Source organism: Scophthalmus maximus, chromosome 3 (assembly GCF_022379125.1).
Source record: "Scophthalmus maximus strain ysfricsl-2021 chromosome 3, ASM2237912v1, whole genome shotgun sequence".
In the NCBI taxonomy this organism is placed as follows: domain Eukaryota; kingdom Metazoa; phylum Chordata; class Actinopteri; order Pleuronectiformes; family Scophthalmidae; genus Scophthalmus; species Scophthalmus maximus.
This window is the reverse complement of record NC_061517.1, coordinates 6,073,233-6,084,467: the sequence shown is the minus strand read 5'-3', so window position 1 is coordinate 6,084,467 and position 11,235 is coordinate 6,073,233. Positions and strand designations below refer to the sequence as shown.

The 11,235-nt window shown below is 45.6% G+C and overlaps 1 protein-coding gene across 1 annotated transcript in view; it reads left to right on the top strand.

Annotated features, from left to right (window-relative positions):
• Positions 1-4,588: 4,588 nt before the first annotated feature.
• The window catches only part of oprl1 (opiate receptor-like 1), a 66,248-nt gene continuing 59,601 nt past the window's right edge, over positions 4,589-11,235 (top strand). The window contains exon 1 of the mRNA XM_035645985.2: positions 4,589-4,840. The gene's annotated coding sequence lies outside the window, so the exon portion shown is untranslated. The remainder of the gene's footprint in view (positions 4,841-11,235) is intronic.

Below are 11,235 nucleotides of genomic sequence, written 5' to 3'. Positions count from 1 at the left end.
GATTGTTTATTTTCCTCTGTTCATCGAAGATAACGTACAACACTCGGTTCTCTGAAGATACAGAATTCCAGCACAAAGCCACAGACCCAAAACGCTAAGGCCAGGCAGTGACCGGAAACATTCTCAGTCAACTGCAGCTAATGAGCAATAATTCTGTGAGTCGACAAAAACAATTCTCGGCTGTTGCCGGGTTCATTTGTGTTATCTCGGTATGCCAGTGCCTGTGCAACGGCTGCAATTGGTGGAGCCAGAATCCCCCGATGGTGAATGCTCTGTCTTTGGCCATCAGGGACCAGACGGCCTGTACTACGACGTAAGATTTTGGGGGGGGTTAGTGAGGTAACCTAAGGTTTAGCCATGGGTCACGGCCAAAGACGAAATCTGGATGGATGGCAAAAGTGCGGCTGTGGCTCAGGAGACTGAGAGGGTCGTCCATAAACCAGAAGGATGGTGGATTGATACCCGCTTCCCCCAGTGTCCTTGGGCAAGACACTGAACGCTGAATTGCATATGTTCAAGTGTTAATGTGTCTGATAAATTTGGTTTAAATGAGTTGTTTGATAACAGGGTGAGATGTCCTGATTGACAGCTGAGATCTGCTTGCGATTGGTCAGGCGGCTTTATTGGCAGGACCACGATCACTACCCGCGCAGACTCTGGCTCCACATGATGTCAGCAGCACAAAATGGCGGCACCCGCGATATATTGGTTTAATTCTTATACGGTGGGAGGAAGAGGAGACGCATTATCCATTGGCACATACAGTCATTGTTAATGACGATGCATTACACTAATGTAAAGAAATAGTCAGATCTAACTGTGCCCTAATGATGGGACACGCCTATGGTTCCAACTAACTTACAATATGGTGCTGTTGCCAGCTGTCCTTACATTGCAGCAAATTTGTTGCTTTTAGCCGGGATTGTGTGTTTGAACTTCTTTGTATTCGTCTAATATCCCAGTTTGCTCTTCGTCGATGCTGCTCTGCTGGCTTCTCGACTTATGTGCTGCACATACACTCACTCACACACCTCTTTTTATGAGGACGTGTTTGGGAAAACATGGGTTGACATACTGGGAAGGATATCCACTGTCGTGTGACCACTTGATGTGATTGCGGTTGTTACTTAATGAAGCCAGATAACAACACAATGTCTTCAGTATGCTGAACTTGCTTCGTAGTACAGGCCCCAGGGCCACGTCTTTAAATGCTGACATCATGTGTATACCCTCTGCAGAGTATTATAAATCCATTATTCATATTCGGGATGACGATATAAGAGATTCTCATGGGTGAAGCTAGGATAGGATTTGAGCTCGGGTCAGCAAAGGTCCATCTGCTACAGAAGGAGTGTGTTTAATGAGTCCCCTGTGGTCTTCAGGTTCCTTCAGCTCTTTGTAGCCTTTAGACGCCACTGATAAATATACGACACTATTGAGCGCAAAAACTATTCCCACTGGCATTTCTGTTCTGTATCTTTATTGTCTTCATCTGGGGACTTTGCTGAGTACAGATGTGTTCTTCTCCAGCCATTTATGTCATAATCATACAGAAATATGTTTTAGCGCAGCGCAGTGTGGCTGCAGTACTCTCCACTGCAGCTCTTGGGAATTCACTGATTTGTTCAAGGCTTACTCCACCCCCCCCCCAAAAAACATGTTCAACCAACCTGTAACTAAAACCCCACCAGGGGTTTACCAGCGTCTCAGCATTTATGTTTGCTGATATGCCCAAATATGAAAACTTCTAGAATGACCAGTGTTAAAATGTATGCATTCATTTTAAAAAGAAAAATATTTTCTTAATTCAAGTTCTGAATCTTTGGTGGAATTTGTTTTGTATTTATAGTTATTTATGACAAAGTTTATGGTGAAACTGTGATATATCAAGCCTCAATTATAGTTATTTGTCATAAGGGTTTGTGAACGACATTGGCAATTGCCAATTTATATGTATATATAATCTGCTGATATATTGGTATTGGACTTTTTTTACCTCCTATTATCGGCATTGGCCCCCAAAAGTCCATATGGGTCGGCCTCTATCTGTATTATTAGGGGTTTATCATACTTGTCTACTGAGCGGAGCTCAATGTGGAGAAAAAAAATCCCTTCTGCAGAAAAAAAGGTTTTATTTATTCATAATGTAGATATGCTGCCGGAGAAGTTGACATATTGGTCCATGTCCAACTTGAATTCGACTGTAAATATCAGTTCACTAGAAGCTGTAGACTTTTTGGGAGGCTCAGGAGGTAGAGTCGTTCGTCCACCAGCCTTCAAGTGGGCGGTTCGATCCCAGCTGCACATGCCGATGTGTCCTTGGCCAAGACTCTTAACTATATACAGCGAAACAGTCCATTTACCATTTTCTGTATCTTTTAAGAACAAATTACAGAAGGAATAAGCCCTGGATTTTAAGGTGGAGTAGCACCTGAACGTTGTGGAAATAGAAGAAATATCGCAACAGCTTTAATATGTCTGCGTGCCATGGGAAATGACTGGCCCTCGTGGAAGCTGTAAGCAAGCAGATAATAGTTATTTGGCTTAAACATGCTGGTCGGGCCCTCTGAGTGCACAGAGTTCAATTAGCAGCTTTTCCACCGGCTTAAAATAACTCAAACGGGCCAATGTACCAGGGTTTGTGAACCGCACCAAACAGAGCCCCGTTTCCCCGATGAAAATCTCCCTCAGTGTTTCTCTCTTGATGCTACCGAGTGGAAGTTTAAGAAAGTTAACTTTTATCGATTTGCAGACGCATTCACAATCTCCCATCCAAGCAAAAATAAAGCAGTGGTGGTTCCTGTAATTTCCAGGTAATGTCATTAATTACTCTGCGTGCTGGCATTGTGTGTGTGTGTGTGTGTGTGTGTGTGTGTGTGTGTGTGTGTGTGTGTGTGTGTGTGTGTGTGTGTGTGTGTGTGTGTGTGTGTGTGTGTGTGTGTGTGTGTGTGTGTGTGTGTGTGTGTGTGTGTGTGTGTGTGTGTGTGTGTGTGTGTGTGTGTGTGTGTGTGTGTGTGTGTGTGTGCGTGCGTGCGTGCGTGCGTGCGTGCAATGGCATTTTTACAGCAAAGAAAATTGAGCAATGTCTGATTAGGGTTTAGTGTGTACATCGCGCGTGCATGCCCCTTCAATGCTTTTCGATTGGATTTGGATTGTGTGATTCTGTCGTCATTTTTTATACTGGACCTACTTTATCCATATTTAACATATCCACCATTAAAAAAATAAACTACTGCATCAATTGATGACTCAGGATTTTGGAATAGTGAGACACATTTGCAAATTTGGTAAATCCGGCCCCTGAACACAGCTTATATTTCAGATTAATACTCATCTTTATTAATGTTTATTCAAATCCAGTAGAATGAATTTACGTATCACAGCAGCCGGCCCCAGCTGCCAGTTAACTCTTTAGTTCAGGCTAAGTGATATTGTTTGATGGACCAACAGATTTTTATTGAATCCACTGCATAGTGCACAATTCCCCCCAAAAACAGACATATCTGTGTGCAGACAGTTGTGCAGACACTAACTATTAGCTCATGCACACAGCTGGCTATCTCTTGAAAAGTTTAATGTTTCGAATTGCAAGGGGAAGCACCACAACTGCATTAAGGAGTCGTCACATTAAAACAATTCAACTAAACCTACGTGAAACACGCTTCCTGTTTCTGTCAAACTTCCTTCTTTGACCCCAGAGAAGTTGACTTGAATTTTCAATTTGTCAAATGATGGAAACTCTGGTGCGCAGAATTTGGAGAAGAGAAGTTATCATTCTACTGATGCCATTCCCACAACCAGACCATAAAATGCAGCATAATCCTCATTCTGCACACCGTTCACAATTCGATCACATTGCTCAAAGGGATTGCCTATACATCAGAACTATGAACCCCGCCCCCCCCCCCCTTTTTGGGGTGGCCTCAGTGCAGGAAAACGTCACTGGATGGGAAATCTAATGTAAACATTGTTAATGGGAGAGATGATGTGATTACAGTAACAGGCTGCACATCCCTGTGTCATCACGTGTCCACGTTCCTCAGCTGGATGGGTTCCGCTTTATCATCCCCTCACAATCAGACACTGATGATACATAGTATAAACACATCAGCTGCACATGGTTTCTTCAGTGCTGTAACTGAAGCAGACAGTAAAGATGTTCAGGACACACAGACACACACAGACACACAGGGCAGCTCTGCTTCCAGATCCAAATGCGCATACAAGATTGGTTACACAGATGGAGAAGAGAGGGGGGGTGTTGAGCAGCAAGCCCTCATCGATCTGCCAGGGAGAGAGAGAGGGAGAGAGAGAGAGAGAGAGGGAGAGGGAGAGAGAGAAGAAAGCGCAGCGCCTGCATCTTCATCCCCGCGGACGCCTTCTCCCTCTCTCTCTCTCTCTGTCTCTCTCTTCCTCCCTCCCTCCCTCTCTCTCTCTCTCTCTCTCTCTCTGTCTCTCTCCCTCCCTCCCTCCCTCTCTCTCTCTCTCTCTGTCCCTCTCCCTCCCTCCCTCCCTCCCTCTCTCTCTCTCTGTCTCTCTCCCTCCCTCCCTCCCTCTCTCTCTCTCTCTCTGTCCCTCTCCCTCCCTCCCTCCCTCTCTCTCTCTCTCTCTGCTGACTGGAGGTGAAGCGGTGTGTTTCTCTCCCCTCGTCGCCATCCCGGGGAAACCTGGACGGACGCTCTCTGTGACCGACCGACCGACCTACTGACCGACCTACTGACTGACTGACTGACTGGCTCGGCGATGACAAGAGGGATGAATCTGCGAAATTAAAAGGACTGCGGGGGAAAACCGAAACCGGGAGAGAACGCGACCAGCCAGCGAACCGGGACCGTGCACGGTAACGCGCGGGGGAGGGAGGGGAAGGGACGGGGGGTGTGGGGGGGGGGGAGAGACACAACAACTTCCAGCGGCTGCGTCCTCGGGGCGGTCCGCGGGGAGCTGTGGAGCTGTTGGCACCGGACAGGTAGGACTGTGGCACACAGCCCTGCGCGGTGCGACCACACAGGGATACATATGCGACAAAGACATGTGTTTTTACATGGACACTCGGGTGCACGCATGCGGATATGTGTGCGTGCACGCTGCACCGCCACGGCGCGCACTGCCCGCGTCTGCGGTTCGTCACCGTGGTTATGTGGCGCGGCGCTGAGAGGTCGCCACAACGCGCCAAACCGATGGCGCGCGGCGCGGCGCGTGACGCACGTGTATATTTCTTGGTGTCAAGTGCGCCGCCGTATGCGCACTTGTGGTGCATTAGTGTGCTTGTGGCGCGCGCGGTGCCTTTGAGTGTGTTTGCACTCGCTCCGTGGCGCGGTGCGTTCAAGTGACAGGTTGCGTGGCAAAGGAAGGTGGAAGGTCGGTGCGTTTTTGACGTGTGTTTACTCGAAGCGGTTGCTCCCGAAACGAGGTGCATCAGTGACTTCGCTCTGCTGTTGGACTGTGTCCTGCAGTGGCATTTTGTCTGGCAACACTTTGTCTTGGGGTGTGTGTGTGTGTGTTGATATGATGCTGATGAGATGGAGGTATGTTATTGACAAAAGTTTGCCAAAAAAAACCCCAATCCAAGACCAGATTTGTGAGCCCTCGTGGATCAGGCAGGACTTTTCCTTGCTTGTCATCAGATATATTAAGAACTCGTGTGAACATCAGTGGTTGGTAGGTTTATTCCGCGTTTAACTTTGTTAGCTGTCTGTTTTTTCCAAGTTGTTATTGTTGTTGTTGTTGTTGTCAGGTGAAGTTTGTGTGCGAGGGATATAGACGCGGGAAGAGCAAACAGCGGGGAAGACTGTGAGGAAAGTTCTTCCTCATGCACATTTAGTGGAACACATTCTATTGCTGTGATCAGACCTACTCGTGTTTCTGTCCTCATCTGTTCTTCAAACTATGAACGGGTCCCTGAGTTGATGATTAAATGTGCTCTGTGCCTTTTCCCATAGTTTTGTCACCATGAAACTTTGAAGTATCATTTTCTTGTAAATCATATTACAAAAAACAAACTCACGATGAACTAATCAAGTAAGTGATGTATTCTTGTCCAAACAGCCCCAACTCAGTCGTCTTAATTCCTTATTTTCTGAAGCTTTTGGCAGTGGCACACTTGTTTTACAATTTTGTTGAACTATTCAGAGTTTTCACAAACTCGTCTCTCTGCAGGTTAATGTGTCCATGTAGAATGATCTTAGTGGTTTTTAAAGATAAAAGCAGTTTTTGTGTGAATAGCGATGCCGGAGATGTGTCATTTTCCAGCTATATGACTAATGACTTGAAAATAATCCCACCATAAACACACTAGCTGGTCATGTACAGTATGAGAGGTATTTGTTGGAAAAAGACTCAAAGCCTCAAAGCGTTTTTTGCATCAACAGGGCTGAAGCAGCTAACCACTCTGTCAAGATGCTTATCTATTCGACATGCAGCGTCAGCACCGGTCGACCAAGGCAGATCTTTTTGGGGGCTTTTTGCCACAATGGAAACAAAAATGAGCTCCGGGGTATTTTCTGTGTTATCAGTGAAATGTCCCCAGTCGTTTCTGCGCTCCACAGAGACAAAACAGAAACCAAGAGTGTAACCGTTTAGACAAGTGCTAATGTGCCGAAAGGATGAAAATGAGCAGAGGCTGCGTCTTCCTCCGCACTTTGAACTTTGTATGGCATTATTGACCCGTACGTGGCGTTTGGGTCAAAGTTTCAATGTTTTACCGAAAGAAAGATGCTACAAGGATAATGCTTTACCACCTGATGCACCACGGCCCTGACTATAGATCAATCAAGCATACGCGCCGCAGTACCCCCACCTGTTTTATGTCCTCCATACAATGTACGGGTCAGTTTGACCTGCATACGCAATGAGACGCACGGACACATGCACACGAAAGAGCAGAAATGCGTCAGGATATGAGGACAATGTAGAAATGCATTCTGAGCATGAAAGGGAATTTGAAAATGAGCTTGCACCTGAAGGAGCCCCACGCCCAGCTGTAGGGGAGAGTTTCCTCTTTGTGTTTGCTCTGAGCAGGGCTACTGAGGTCTGGTAAACTCACATCTGTCTAACGCCGCGCCCCCATTCATTATTATAATTTTTTTCGTTTTCAAACTTGGAAACCTTGTCCCCACTCAGGGATCAGCATACCGCGGAGGACTTTGTCTACGTGGTCCACGATTAGACTGCTAATGCCATACGGAAATGAGACGGTCTGGTCCACGAGGGATTTTCCTGTTTGTGTCTCCAGCTCATCCCGCGCTTACCGCTGTATCGTTCGGCCGTCCTGCATAGCTAGCTCATTGGATTCGTCGCCGGCGTGCAGCGAATCTGGGGATGGGTTGCTTCGAGAAGGATCCAGCCATCGCAATCTCCGTGGCTTGGGAATGGAAGGATGCGTTTGTCGGCGGCATTTGAAGGAGCCTTTGAAATGGTACGGCCTAGTCGTATCGCTGGGAAGCCCTTTCGAATGCAGCCTGCGAAAGCTGCGGCCCCTGCATCCAGACACAGCTTTGCATCTTCAGCCCCAACTGAGGCTGACTCAAGAGAACACATACTGTAGTTGATCAGAGACTTTGCTCAGCTTCCTCCACGGCTACAAAAAGCTTTACACGTTTCCCCCCCCCGCTTATGAGGTATAACACTTTTACCACAGGGCTTTTTTGGGGTCCGAACACCTGATGTGCAATTTCCATTTGGTGTTTCTTCAATCTAATATTCTCTGTGTAGTAAAGAAGCCTACTACAAACAAGTGGGACTGAGCTACAGTTGTTTAAAAAGTGAAAGTTGACACCTCGTTATGTGTAGCTGTTGTTTCAGCAACCCATCATTATTATTATGACCGCCCACAACTGAGTCTGGTTCTGTCAGAGATTTCTTCCTGTTAAAAGGGAGTTTTTTCTCTCCACCGTCGCCAAGTGCTTTGCTCATTGTGGGATTTGTTGGGTTTTCCGTGTAATATTGTAATATTGACCTCACTATTTAAAGTGCCTTGAGACAATGTATGTTGTGATATGGCGCTATACAAATAAAATTGAATTGAATTGAACATTCATGTTATTAGATGTCAGTGTGGACCGTGTCCAAATGCGATGGTTGGTCACAGGACTATAGTTTTGGTGGTCGTCCCCAGTTAGCAGCTGATGAAAACACCACGTGGCACACGTGAATCACAGAAGACAAATTCATTCATCAGAATGAGACAAATGCCAGCTGAGGTTGGAAACAATAATGACATGTCGCATTGAATCAAGAGTTTCTGCAGCTCAATTAATTATGTCACCTCGTTGGATCCTCTCACCTGCTTTCACATTACCATCGTGACTGTAATAGAAACATGCGCTGTCTCTGTAGAAAATGCATACCTAGCTATTTAACCAAAGGATTGGTGCATTGGTGTATCAGTGTTATCACAGTGAGATTACTGTTCTGTGATCTGGTCCAACACAATAACGTCTTACTTCATTATTGTGTATTTTAAGTTATTTCAAAAGAATGATCATTTGCATTGGTTGGCAAGTGTAAAAAGCGGGTTGCACAATTCTCCAGTCGGCTGTATTAGAAATAGTGTCATAACTAAAACCCCACAAGCACTCTGTAGTTATCTATAATTATTTCAGACAGACATTATTTTACATCAGAAGACCATTTCATGTTACTGCCATGTAGAACCAGTTTGCTTAAAAGGGCAGTTAATTATGTGGAGACATGGAAATCATGTTTCTTGACATTGGAAAATAATAAAAATAGTTTCTTTGTTCACACAAGAAATTGAAAGAGTATAACATTACATTACTTTCTTGGTTGTTCATCCTAAAGACGTGATGTGGATGTTATAAAGATGTTCTCTCTTTTTACACTAGAGTTGTCATGTGTGTTAGAGGATTTGTCTTTTGTGTGTTTAAACAATATTGACTATGGCTGCTGTCTAAGCCTGACACTGCAGTTATATCCTTAACGCGAGGGCTTAGGCTCAGTGCAGCAGCAGAGCAGAGTCACATCACAGAGCAGTGGGGTGTGATCCCCTGACGAGAGGAGAGAGTTGATCGATAAGGACGATGAGGATTCGGTTTCAAACAACACTAGGGATGTTTTGAAGGTCCGTCAGGTCTCAGGCAGACGGGTCAGCGCGTTCGAGAGCGAGCCGGTGAGCGACAGCAGTGCAGAGCGCTGCACACAGCCCTACAGTGATCAAGTTGGAGATATATTTCATGTTATTAGGAGAAGTGTAATAACTCACGATTATTATGAAACTGTGTTGTAAGAAATTAGACTATGGAGGCCCGCGACGGTTTTACCTAATAATTGGGGAACGATGCAAACACCTTCAAGTGCACCATAACAGTGAGGGTGAATGCAGTAGAATTAACATTAAAGATCAAAGTAAGACCTCTAGAAAAAGACTATGTAGCCAACATACGTCTTTTCTTGCAGAACGTCTGTCGAATCTATAACGCTCGTGTCGTCACATGTATTGTACCTGGTGGGAAAATGTTCACCCCGTGTAATCCATAATATGCATTTGTAATAACGCATTTTCTATTATTAATATATTCTGTATGAAAACTTGTGGGGACCTCAGGAGGAGTGGCCACTTTTTAAATACAGTGGCTTATGGGATTTTTCTACATGCACCTTGTGCTTTTAACAGTAGTGGAAAAATCTGTTTCATTAGTGCATCTTTGTTCTCTCACACGGAGTGAAAGTGCTACAGCGGCCCACCCAGAGTGGCACTGCAGCCTTACATGGACACACACTTGAGGCTCTAAGTTTAACTGCTTATTCATCAGCTAAAATAGACAGACACACACACACACACACTCTCTCTCTCTGGGGCTGCAATTGAGATTGAATCTGGAAAACAGAACGCAGAGAGGGGGAGTGCGACCGTCGGCATGGAAGGGCGGTGGATAAGAGATGTAAACAGGAGCAAGAGATGATGGAAGGAAGAGAGAGAAACATGCATAACCCATGTGTATTGAGTCTGGCAGTAACCCCGGGGAAATTCAGCAGCACAGCGGAGTTACTTTGCTGTTTTGATTTGATGAATATTCATTATCGCGCAGGGAGAGGGAGGGAGTCTGGTTCGTGGCAGCATTTTGGACATGTTGCTGCTGCAGCCCGCATGAAGGGGGTGTAGCAGAGAGAGCGTCTTTACTTTGTAGCCAAAGACGGATATAGCTTATTCTTCTGTTGTCCAAAAAAAAAAAAAAAGTAAAATGACATTAATAAGCCAGACTGTTGCCCTGGGTGATGTACTGTTTTATTACGAGGAAGATTGGTACTGTAGTGAGTCAATCCGACTTATATAAGCCTCCCTCCATCCTTCATATTCTGCTGCTCATCCAGGATTAGGTCCCAGGCTTCATTCTCCCTGCCCACGTCCTCCAGCTCCAACTTGGTGAGGTGTACTCAGGCCAGATGGAATGTATGTAATCCCTTCAGCATGCTCTGGGTTTGCCCAAGGGTCTTTTTCTCAGTTTTCAGTACACTTTCATAAGAGATATCCTTCTCAGATGCCCAACCCACCTTCTTTCAACATGATGGTGCAGCAGTTCTGCACTGATCTCCCTCTGAGCTTACAATGTCCTTAGGGGTGAGCCCCGCAACCCTGCCCTATCCAAAGTTCAAGATAATAAGGCTTCACCTACAGACTTAGCATCCGTGTTATTGCTGAAACCTCACCATTTGACTCGTGTTCCGTCCCGGTGCTCATACCCAACCCGGAGTGGACAATCCTCCATTTCCCTTTACCCAGCACAAAGCCAGGGTCTCAAACGTGGTGTCCTGCAGACTCTCTACCCTGCAGCATCACACTTGGATTTAAAACTGCTCCAGTAGGCGCTGGCTGTCACTGCCCACTGACGTCAAGAGAACCACACCATCTCCAAAAGAAAGTGATGCATTAACATGGCCCCGGTGCTGTGAACACTGGCGTGCCGGATGTGTGAGCATTAAGTGTTAGCCTGGTTCCAGACCTCTGAACCGTCGCCCGCAGTCAGAAGTTTGTAGGTGGGATTAAGAATGAGGATGTCATCATCCTACATAGTGAGATCGATTATTCATTAGAAATTCCAACACAAAGCGAAAAAACTAAATTGTTTGTATAAATTGTTATTAAGTCAATTTACAGAGATCTGTAGGCCCAGCAACATAGGCCTATTTTTATTTATTTTTTAGCTGTGAGCTTCCAACTGTGTCCGTGTCAACAAAAAATTACATCAGTGAGAGAAAGGCTAATTGGTGAGAGCAAAA